Genomic DNA, 11,058 nt, shown 5'->3' with positions numbered 1-11,058 from the left:
ATTTGCCCTTATCTGCTGTACTTCGGGATCGACTCTCATACCGGCGATACCATCCAAGGCTTTGATTTTGGATTACCAGTTGTGTCCTTTAGCAATCAAGCTGAAAAAGCCGCTATATACTAAAGCTTCTGTTATTGTTTGAACATAAAACGTTTTTCCAGGGTCAAACATCTGTACATTGTGCGGAAAGTAAAATTTATCAGGATATTATGAGAATTCTGCCCTAAAATCGAAATGTCTTTTGCTCGACTTAGCAGTGCGAGTAACAATTAAGATAGATGCCATTTTAACAATCCACTGATATTACGATTTATACAGAACGTCCATCGATGGCTACATAGATAGACTGGTATTTGGTTGTTTGCAGGAAAGTGGGCTTCTCGCCGGTGCAGAATGATAACACAAAACCCATCGTGACTTAAATCAATGAAAAACCTGTTGTTTTATAAACAAATTCTTAATTTCACAATTAAGATAGTTGATGCTATTTTAGCAATTCAAGCATGTTAATAACAGGTGCTTTGTAACGTTTTTAGCTTCCATGTCAGTTGAATCAAGCAATGACAGCCCTTGATGACTGTTATTATTAACGTGCGAGGTACAATGGTAGTAATTTTCCAAATGTGCCTCCGTGGTCCACTCGAACGTAGTACAGATCAATGTATATAGTGCCCTTTCCCCTCAAGTAAAGATGCCACTTGATTTTAAAGAATGAAGTCTGCGGGTGATTTAAGCTACTTCTATGCTTGCAAGCTTAAACCGAATGAAAGTAAAAGTAGGTATGAGCCGCGCCATGAGAAAACCAACATAGTGGGTTTGCGACCAGCATGGATCCAGACCAGCCTGCGCATCCACGCAGTCTGGTCAGGATCCATGCTGTTCGCTTTTAAAGCCTATTGGAATTGGAGAAACTGTTAGCGAACAGCATGGATCCTGACCAGACTGCGCGGATGCGCAGGCTGGTCTGGATCCATGCTGGTCGCATGCCGTGAATTCCCGGTCAAAATTACCACTTTAGATTTTCGCAGTAGAGAACTGTGGCAAGTCTATATCTGCATGTAGTTTTCGTGTGGCTATCGGTGTGTAACATTAACGTATTCGCATTGACCGTTAATTATAGGCTATAGCATTTATTTTTATCCATCGGTATTTAACAAGTTAGAAGAGTTAAAGACCCACCAATACCTAGTGGTCTACCTTTTCCTCCCACATGAACTTTGTGCAAATAATTCTGGTAATACTGGTATCATACAACTATTCTACAAGATGACAGGTGGCCAAGCTCAGTCTGGTTTTCATAACATCATCTGCAAACTTACTCAGTCATTCTCTTCTCAGTATAGTTTTATAAAAAATAGAATAATAACTATATTACACTGTATATAGAAACAAAGTGTGATCTAAACTCACCTTAATACATGAAGTACCGCGCATACTACTACATTAACTGAATAATATATTTAGTAATACATTGTCTTAGCCTTATATCTGTTACTGTCAAACTGTAATTAGACACTTGTTATTTCTCATTTCTCCATACAAAAATGTATAATTACAATTATGGAACAATCTGACTGAAGTACTTGATCTTCTAAACGAAGATCCGAGAATGACCCATTCTTAATCGTCTTCTGTACATTTTGATTTCCAGAATTGCTATTTTTATTTTACGCAATTCTTTTTTTGTTTATTTTAACCAATGAGACGATTTGTTTAAATGTCAAAGATTAAGAAAAATGTGTAGGCTGTCAGGGACTCGAATCCGAGACCAGTCGCTTACAGAGCAAGTGCTCTACCGACAGAGCTAACGCTTTACCGACAGAGCTAACCGGCTGACACTTTACGTCATAAAAAATGTAACTATCAAAAACCCAGTCTAAATATAGATTTTTTATTCTTACAAAATGTTGTAAGTAAGCCTTCTGTCTGGCTAACGGAATGGTCGTCAGAACGAGGCTATCAATAGCACGTTTTCAGGTCCTAAGTATAGCGTAATAGGAGATGCATGTACTTTAGTCAGACAGCATTATGGAAATACAAATGGTTACAGTTAGTACGTGGTGTGTCTTTAAGGTAACTTGACAATAGCCACTACTGACCTTGACATTTTAAAGGGATAAGTACAAATATATATAACTCTCAAAGTTAGAATTGAAGCTCAAACAAGAGATGGCACTATTAGTGACAAACGCCCCCGAGGTTTGTCCAAGAATGCTACAGTTTGATGCGCAAAATATGCCAGAATAGTTAAGGTATGACTAATTTTTCGACAAGAGAAAAAATTTCTCCGAAGGTAGCCCTTGACCTTAGAGCTAGGGCCTGGGTCTTGAACATGACACACTAACTCATCATAGGGAAAATTGTGACAAATAATGTTTGATGATGGCAGAGTTATTGACTGGACAAGAAACATAAATGTTAGCTTTTTAATCTAAGTTTGACTTTGACTTTGAAACTAGAGAGTTTGGACTTGCGTCTGACACGTCAACGTTTATGCCATGTAATTTTAAAATGTCTTCATCGACGGAATAGGTATGGAACTGACAAGAAACACACCATGTAAACCGTTAACCTCTAAATGTGACATCGATTGTGGAGCTAGTGGTCTGGTTGTTATGCACGAGACGTTTTCTCGTTATCGGGGAATATTTCTGCTAATTAATTTCGAAATTTCTTGATTAATGACAGAGTTACGAACCGGATATGAAACAGACCCTTTTAACCTTTCACTTGACTTCTAAGTGTAAACTTGGTCTTGGAACTAGGGGTCTGGGTCTTGCGCGTAATCATTTTGTGGGGTCGAATCTACGTGAGTTTGTTTCATGTTTTGTCTTTGTGGTGTGTGTGTGTGTGTGTGTGTGTGTGTGTGTGTTTTCTTTTTCATTCCCATATTTTTGTTTCATTCTTCGATGGTTTGTATTTGTATGTATGCCTTTATATAAAACAACAGTAAGTTTATTATTTGCATGGCTTAAATGCATGCATTTAGTCAATATCATCTTTGATATAATGGTAAACTTTTCTGACCTGCCATATCGGCTTATGATAGTGTTGTCACATAGTTCATGAAGGAATCTAAATGTTTACGAGAAAAAAAATAATGTCGGTGGTGAGTTTCGAACCCACACGGTAAAATATTTGTTTAACATGGACTGTATGCTTTACAACTGAGCTAATTTGCAATTGGTACAAAATCTTAGAATATTTAGATTGTAACATGATTAATGACAGAGTTACGAATCGGATCTTTACCTTTCACTTGACTTCTAAGTGTAAACTTGATCTTGGAGCTAGGGGTCTGGGTCTTGCGCGTAACACATTGCCTCCTTATGGTAAACATTTATGCCAGGTTGTTTCAAAACCCCCTCATAGATAACAGAGTTATATATCGGACACGTAAAGATCTATTATGATATGACTTCTAAATATAACACTAACTTTGGAGCAAGGGATCTGGGTCTTGCGCGTGACACATTGTCTGATTATAGTTACCATTTATGCCAAGATATTTCAAAATCCCTCCATGGATAGCAGAAATATGGACCGGACACAAAAATAACACTGTTAACACCTTGACCTTGGAGCTAGGGTTCTCATTTTGATAAACATTTATGCTAAGTACTTTTAAAACCTCTTGATGAATGGCAAAGTTACGATCCGGACACAAAAGTTACTGTTTGACTTTTAAGTGTGACGTTGACCTTGTAGAAAGGGGTCTGGGTGTTACACATGAAACGTCGTCTCATTAAGGTTAATATATTTATGCCAAACTATCCTCATGGATGACAGAATTACAGCACGGACAAGAATTTACAAGGTTACGGTCGGCATTAAAATCAAAGAACATACTGTAGTGTAAATAAAAATTTATTTGCTGAAACATATTTAAATGATGTAAGGATGTTATCATTAAATAAAATCCTAAAATTATCTAATACAGTACATGCGTGAAAAAGATGCGCAGAAATTACTACCGCGAACGTCTTTAATAACAACATAATATATTAGGCCCTAACAAAATCTGAAAAATAGATTCCTCAGAAGCAACGAGGACAAAACAAATAGTAAATATTGCAGACTCAATTTGTTGTTGGTTTAATTTGTACGCTAGTCAGCAGTGTACATGTATTTAGATAATTTACAACCATGCTTTGCACAAAATGAATTTGCAACCATGCTTTGCACGGAGTGTCATGGATCAGAGGGATAGACTGGCTATATTCATCACTAAAACCCGGCAAACTGTATGAAATCTAAAGTGGTAGGATATTCATGGCATGGCACACCCACTATGTTGGTTTTCTCATGGCATGGCTCATATATCCTGATTTCCAGCTAAGCAATATTAGGGTTTTTGTCTCGTGACCATGACAACATCATTGCATTATGTTATGCCTCATATTTTATGTAGTTTTTGATTGCTCGTAGACAGTCCTGCAAGACAATGGAAGTCACGCAAGAAATGAAAGGCTGGAAATGCTGCTAAAAGATGCTATATACAATAATAGCGTTTTAAGGTCAGAATTTAATGATAAATACTAGTTTAAATCAAACTTGATATATCATTTACATATCTATGGCAAAATTGAGATTGTTCCAGAAAGAAGGTTAAATCCTGACTTCTTACGTAGATCTCCAGGCCTTTGGATCTGATATAGCCATTTTAGATACATATGATAAAAACTGGTGACTTTTCGAGTGCTGTTTCTTGCAAAAGAATAACAGAAATAAGAAAACTAAGGCCGTATATGATGCTTAAGTTAATGAAAACTTGGTATAATTATTCTAAGCATTTGACATCGATTGTTGTTTTTCTTTAATGTACGGTTGGCTTATTTTAAAGCGTCATATTTTCAACAATAGCTATTTTATCAAACTTTAAAGCTTGCAAAATTGTTGCTGATTGACTTATGTACAATAATTGTTTGCGACAAATTGCTGTGCCTTTTATGCAATCATGTTTACATTCTATATACTGCTATTTCGTCTAATTTCATAGGCAGACTCGACAACGTTAAAGAGTTTCGTTACGCGCTCGAGCAAAAAGACTGAAATAGAAACAGATTGCCGCTTTCAGTATCCTCGTTTGAGTTCTTATATATCTCTTACCATGCTAAGTGTCTATAATGAACTTGTCCATCTTTCAGTTTAGACAGTACCATTAACGGTTAAAAGGAGTTCCTACCCAAAATATACTGACTGAATGGCGAACAGTGTAAATCTTCACCAGACTGCATGGATGTGCAGGCTGATCTTGTTCTACACTGGTCGCAAATGCAGAACAGGGACATAATAGATAAACATAATGACGAATATTCAAACAAGTAACTAGTTTTGTCGCCCAAAACTTAATACTGAAAGTCAAATATTTCCCATATCCTCAAATGGTAAATTCAATAAGACTGAAACCACTATATATATATATTAATGCTATCAATTCAGCCCGAGATCCTCGTGCACAAAACGCTTGAGGGTAATCTGTACATTTTATGAAATTTAGGTACATAAGTCTCAATCTATAATTATTAAATATACTGTATTATAAGATATTACTAATTTAAGGACATCATTAAATGAATTAAGGATAGTCTCAAATTCCAAGTTTGTCAAAGAGAACGGCTCCCTTAATGTGCGGTATGGCACGGGACCGAGTCATCCAGGCGCTTTATGTAGGAAATATCAAGCGTTTATTAACATGGAAAACGAAAGTGGAATTTTCTTCGATTTTTGCGCATTTTACAAGTTTTAAAATACACGTCACAGGTAATTCAGTTCATAAAAAAATTTTTAAATTGAAAATGCAGTGCTTTGGGAATAAATTGAATAAAAGTTTTGAATCGTTGCGAAATAACTCTGTGTCATACGCGTATGTAGCTCGGATAGATATGTTCGGATGACCGGGATGAACTGTTTGTATCTTGTTTTTAGGCTGATCAGGACAAAATCTAATGTAAGCCTACTTGGGTCTAGTCACAAGTAGTTCAAAAATAAATGTTGCATTTTTTCTTCCTTTCCTTTAGTTCTGGCTACCACAACTTATCGGATGCTATTTTCCTCAGTGGCAGTGGCTACGATTACGGTACCGTAATCCTAGCCTCCGGTTCTAGGATTACGGAAGTTCCGTATTCCTAGACAACCCTATGAGGATAGGCTAGGATTACGGAAGTATTTAAGAGACATCAAAAATATGTTAGGACATGCATAAATGATGTTGTAAACTTCTTATTTCACTTTATTAAAATAACGATTTTTGATGCCTGCCTTATTATTCCGTGTTATCTATCCACCATTTTGGGTTAGTATAATCTTAAACGCTATATTAATGGCGTCCCGCGGAAATATTATAGGAATATGAGGGTAAGGGTTAGGTTTAAAAAATATTCTATACTTTAATTTTTTATTTATAACCATATTGTATGTTATTAAAGACCATTTGTGTTGATTTGATGACAAAAATTGCAGGTATATAAGAAACATAGATAATTCTATAATATTTCCGCGCGCCACCGTTAAGATTATACTAACCCAAAACAACGGATCGATAGCACGAAATAATAGTGAAATAAGTAATTTTACAACGTCAGTTATGCATGTCCTAAGATATATTTGATGCCTCTTAAATACTTCCGTAGTCCTAGCCTATCCTCATAGGGTTGTCTAGGAATACGGAACTTCCGTAATTCTAGAACCAGAGGCTAGGATTACGGTACCGTAATCGTAGCCACTGCCTTCCTCAGTAGCCTAGTTGCAGAGCGCCTGCTTCGAGTGCGGGAGGTCGCGGGTTCAATCCCTGGTTGTGTCATACCACAGACATGAAAAATGGTATTAGTAGCTTCCTCACTTGGTGCTCAGCATTAAGAGGATAGTGCTAGGACTGGTCAGCCTGATGTCAGTATAATGTGAATGGGTGGGATATCATATCACTTGTCTACGGCGCGATATTCCAGTGAGGCAGCACTATAAAGTTGGGCATTGTGCTCACTGCTACAAGTAAACACCGTCGTTTATATGATTGAAAAATTGTTGAAAAAGATGTTAAACCCAAACACTCACACACACATTTTTTATTTTGATGGTTACACGACTCGCATCCATTACAATACAAGACAGTACAATACAAATTTTATTTACTGTTGGTATGGCATAACAAATCAGCATTAGCTGTGAAATTACTGACTCATTAAGTTACGGTGTAATCCCATTTGTTTACCATCCAGGTCAAACCACAACATTTGGGCACATGACTCTTGTGAGAAACTGTTGATGTCATATGAAGTTTGTAGCACATGGTTACTTTTGAATTTCAGGATAATTTTGTTATATTTAATGAATTTAATTGACTTAAAAATGTAAGAATTTTTAACAAACTTCATAAAATCATACCTGAGAAAGATTAAATTCACAAAAAATTCCATAAATAATGATAATACCGCTAAATTTGTTTTCAGAAAGAAGAGTACCTTGATCACAATACAATTGCAGTGGTGGGCAAAATATTGCAGACAGTGGTACACATTTGAAACTTTTGTGTATAACTCATTTACAAATGATATTGTGTTTTATTTTGTGACAGATCAAAAGAAAAATGGATTAAAAACATACTACGATTAATCGGATTTCTGGTAGGGTTTCAATACGGGGTTTGTTTCAGCTCAGAGATCCAAAACAGCATATAACATCTCTGAAGCTGAATTGTTTTAGTTACCTTTCCTTGTGCCCTTCCTCAGTAACATCATGTGTCATTCTTTTACTCTATGCTTCAGTATGAATGTATAGCATTCTATGATTCTATCAAAATTTGCACGTTCCTATCACCTACAAGATAAAAATAGTTAATAGTGGCATAAGAACTTTTTATCTCGGAAAGTGATGTTAAAAGAACCAAAAAGGGGTAAATTCAGCGGGTTGTATTTAACAAACTACAGTTTTCTTGTATAAAAAGTTAACACCCCTTTTTCTTTTTCTATAGTACCATTATAGTTCTTTATGGGAATATAAGTCCCTGAAAATCTGATATGCTAGAAAATGTTGAAAAAACCATTATCAAGTAACAGAACTTTATATGAAATAAAGATCAGCCTTATTGAGTGGTGTTCAGCCTTCCATCAGCATCTAGGATGTAGCGCAATACTTACACTTCAAGTCTTGCTTTACTAGAGTAATATTTTCTGGCTGGTTCATACCATAACTGATGCTATCCAGTGTTAAGGCATTTCAAAAAATTATTTCAGTAGATTTTCTAGTTGCTGAGACAAAAGCTTGCTACTTTAGATGGAAGTGTCTAGGGTTATGGATTCTTACCTCAAGAAAAGTATTCTAGAGGTACAGATAGGGTTGTCAGAGAGTACAGACCTCCCTTTTCCAGATATTGTGTGTTATTTACATTTTTAAATTTGTTGCAAATGAAAGATAAGATTTTAAAATTCACTATTAACGTAAACTTGAATCTAGCAAATGGTTCATAGATACCTGCATTCACCTGATTGTTTACATTTTCTTTTGAAACGTAAGTAACCAAAATATTGTTTGTGAAATCTTCCCTTGTAAAAAGTAATGGTTAAAAAAAGTGCAGAAAACTAGATATTTAACAGTTCGGGAAAAAATGTGTAGCCACCCCCGGGACTCGAATCGGACCTTCACTATCGGGCCAAAACCTCACATTTTGAGTCCCGAGGCCATCAGATACGAAAACCGCTACCCCCTTTTCCCCTTTTTGCGAGACTTTGGTACTCTTGGCCAATTTTGCCGCAGATTTTAAAAGATTCAGATGCACCCCCACCCAAAACGTTTCGCCCCGCATGGGTCCAGGGTGAAATCTCGGTAGAACCTCCAAATTAACGGGCCGGGAAAAATTTCACCCTCGACGGGGACCGAAACCTCGAACCCTTTCGGTTACTGTGCCAACGCTGTCCCAAATTGAGCTACCCGAGACGAGACTGAAATCCCTTAAATCTGAAATAATGCCCTAAATATATTAAAATTTAAAAGGGTTGTTGTGAATTAAGCAAAATGAAAACGTTGAGGAAGCGGTATTTTGAACCATTAGTTTCTGATTAGGTAATACTGATAACATTTTGAAAATTTTTGAACAAAATTAAAGATACAACAAACCCCACATAAGCTGGTAAATGTGTCCATAATCCAAAAAAATCACTTACAGGCTTGTCTGGGGTAGCTGGGAACCCGCTAGAATAAAAATTCTATAATTGGATCCATATCTCCAAAACTTTCAAAATAAAATCAAAGGCAAAGGGGCGTCGAAAAAGCAAATTTTGAAGTAAAGGGGCATAAAATGTCCAAAAACAATTTTCCTTAAAAACTGCATTTTAGATTAAAACAATGTGTTCTTTACATTAAAAACCTGACTAAGTATTGATTTGTTTTGCATCACAAGTAAAACTAAACCCACTTAACCCAAAAAGCGCACGTTTATTTTTAAAAAAATGCCTTTTTTAAATGATCAGTCCCATGGACTTTTATGACCATAGTGTACAAAAGTAATAACTAAATGGCCCCAATTTTTGTTTTATTTACTTGAAAAAGTTTTTAAAATGCAAAAAATGATAAATACAAATAATTTTTTAAAGTGTAAAAAGCAACCCCAATGTCCCTTTTAAAGTTACCTTTTTGTATATTTTGTGTATGATTATAGTTGAAACAAAGACTGAGGCACTGTGCGTATTATATTGCGCCCCGTGAGAAAACCAACATAGTGCTTTTGCGAAAACAGGGATCCAGCCCAGCCTGCACACCGCGCAGTTGGTCGGGACCCCTGTGTTCGTAACGGTTCTCTAATTGCAATGGGTTTTAAAAAACGAATCGCTGGTCTGGATCCATTCTCGTCCCCCAATGAGTGTTTTTTTTCACGGGGCGACCTATATTTTTTTTTTCAGGGAGTTATTTGTAAAACAGAGGGCTAAAACTAAATATGACAAAAAGGTTTTCCCAAGGCAACAATGGGGCTGATCCAAAAAACCCTTTGAGAAAAGAGGGAACCCTTTCCCAAGAAAGGCTGTCACTTGGCCAAAAGCAGCGGGCACGCTATGGCAATGTTTTTTTAACTGAAAGTTTCAGGCGTTTGCTTTTGCTGTTTTGCTTTTTGCAATGAATTAAGGAAAAAGACAGCCCTTGCCCCGTGGCGAAAATTTTCATCGGGGAAGAGGGTAGAGAGGGGTTAATATAATTTGTAGAGCTTCCTTCAAATAAAACCTAAATTAAATTAGTAAAAACAATTTTAAAAAAGTTAAAACGGGGGTATGTAAATCAAATTTTTTTATCAGGTTTTTTGCATGCTATTGTATATGCTGTTGATAGCTATGATATGCAATTTTTTTGGTTAATATTTTCAGAAAAAAAACAGCGTTGATAAAATTTAGAAAAATCATATTTTAAAATTTTGTATTAAAGGTCGGGGGAAAGAAGTGGTCATTAGGTAAAAAAAACCCTTTTTTAAAAACTAGGGGTTTGATTTTATGAAAATTTGACAGAATGTGTGGTCTTAAAAAATAAGGTCAAATACATGTGAATCCCGGGGTGTTAAGTTTTTTTTGTTTTTTTTGACGGGAAACCCGCCCGGGCCCTTACTGAATGCAGTAATGAGGGGGTAAAGAATGCCTGGGATCCAAAAAAGGACATCAGTATATAACTAAGAAGGGGAAAAGAAAAAAATGAGTGGTGATAAAAAAATGGACAGAAAATTTAGCTCCCCAGGGACTATTTTTTTTGCCCTGTCCGCTTTCCTCCGCCTAGCACCTTTTTTTTCCGGCCCAATAAGGAAAACCCCATTTGACCAAACCCTTTAAAATTTTATAGGGTTGAGGGGCTGGAGTAGGACCCTATTTTTTTTGGGGTCCCCTTGTCAAAGGCAAGGTCACAGGGGCCGAACATTGAAAACCTTTTCCGATCAAAAACTAGAGAACCACTTGCCCCAGATGTTGAAATTCATAGGTGATTGGTCATGAAGAGTGAGACCCCTATTGATTTTGGGAAATTTACTCGTCAAAGGTAAAGGGTCAGGGGGCCTGAACATTTGAAAACCATTTCCGATCAATAACTAGA

Source organism: Mercenaria mercenaria, chromosome 11, assembly GCF_021730395.1.
Source record: "Mercenaria mercenaria strain notata chromosome 11, MADL_Memer_1, whole genome shotgun sequence".
NCBI lineage: Eukaryota > Metazoa > Mollusca > Bivalvia > Venerida > Veneridae > Mercenaria > Mercenaria mercenaria.
The sequence above is the reverse complement of the archived record's forward strand: the minus strand, read 5'-3'. Positions refer to the sequence as shown.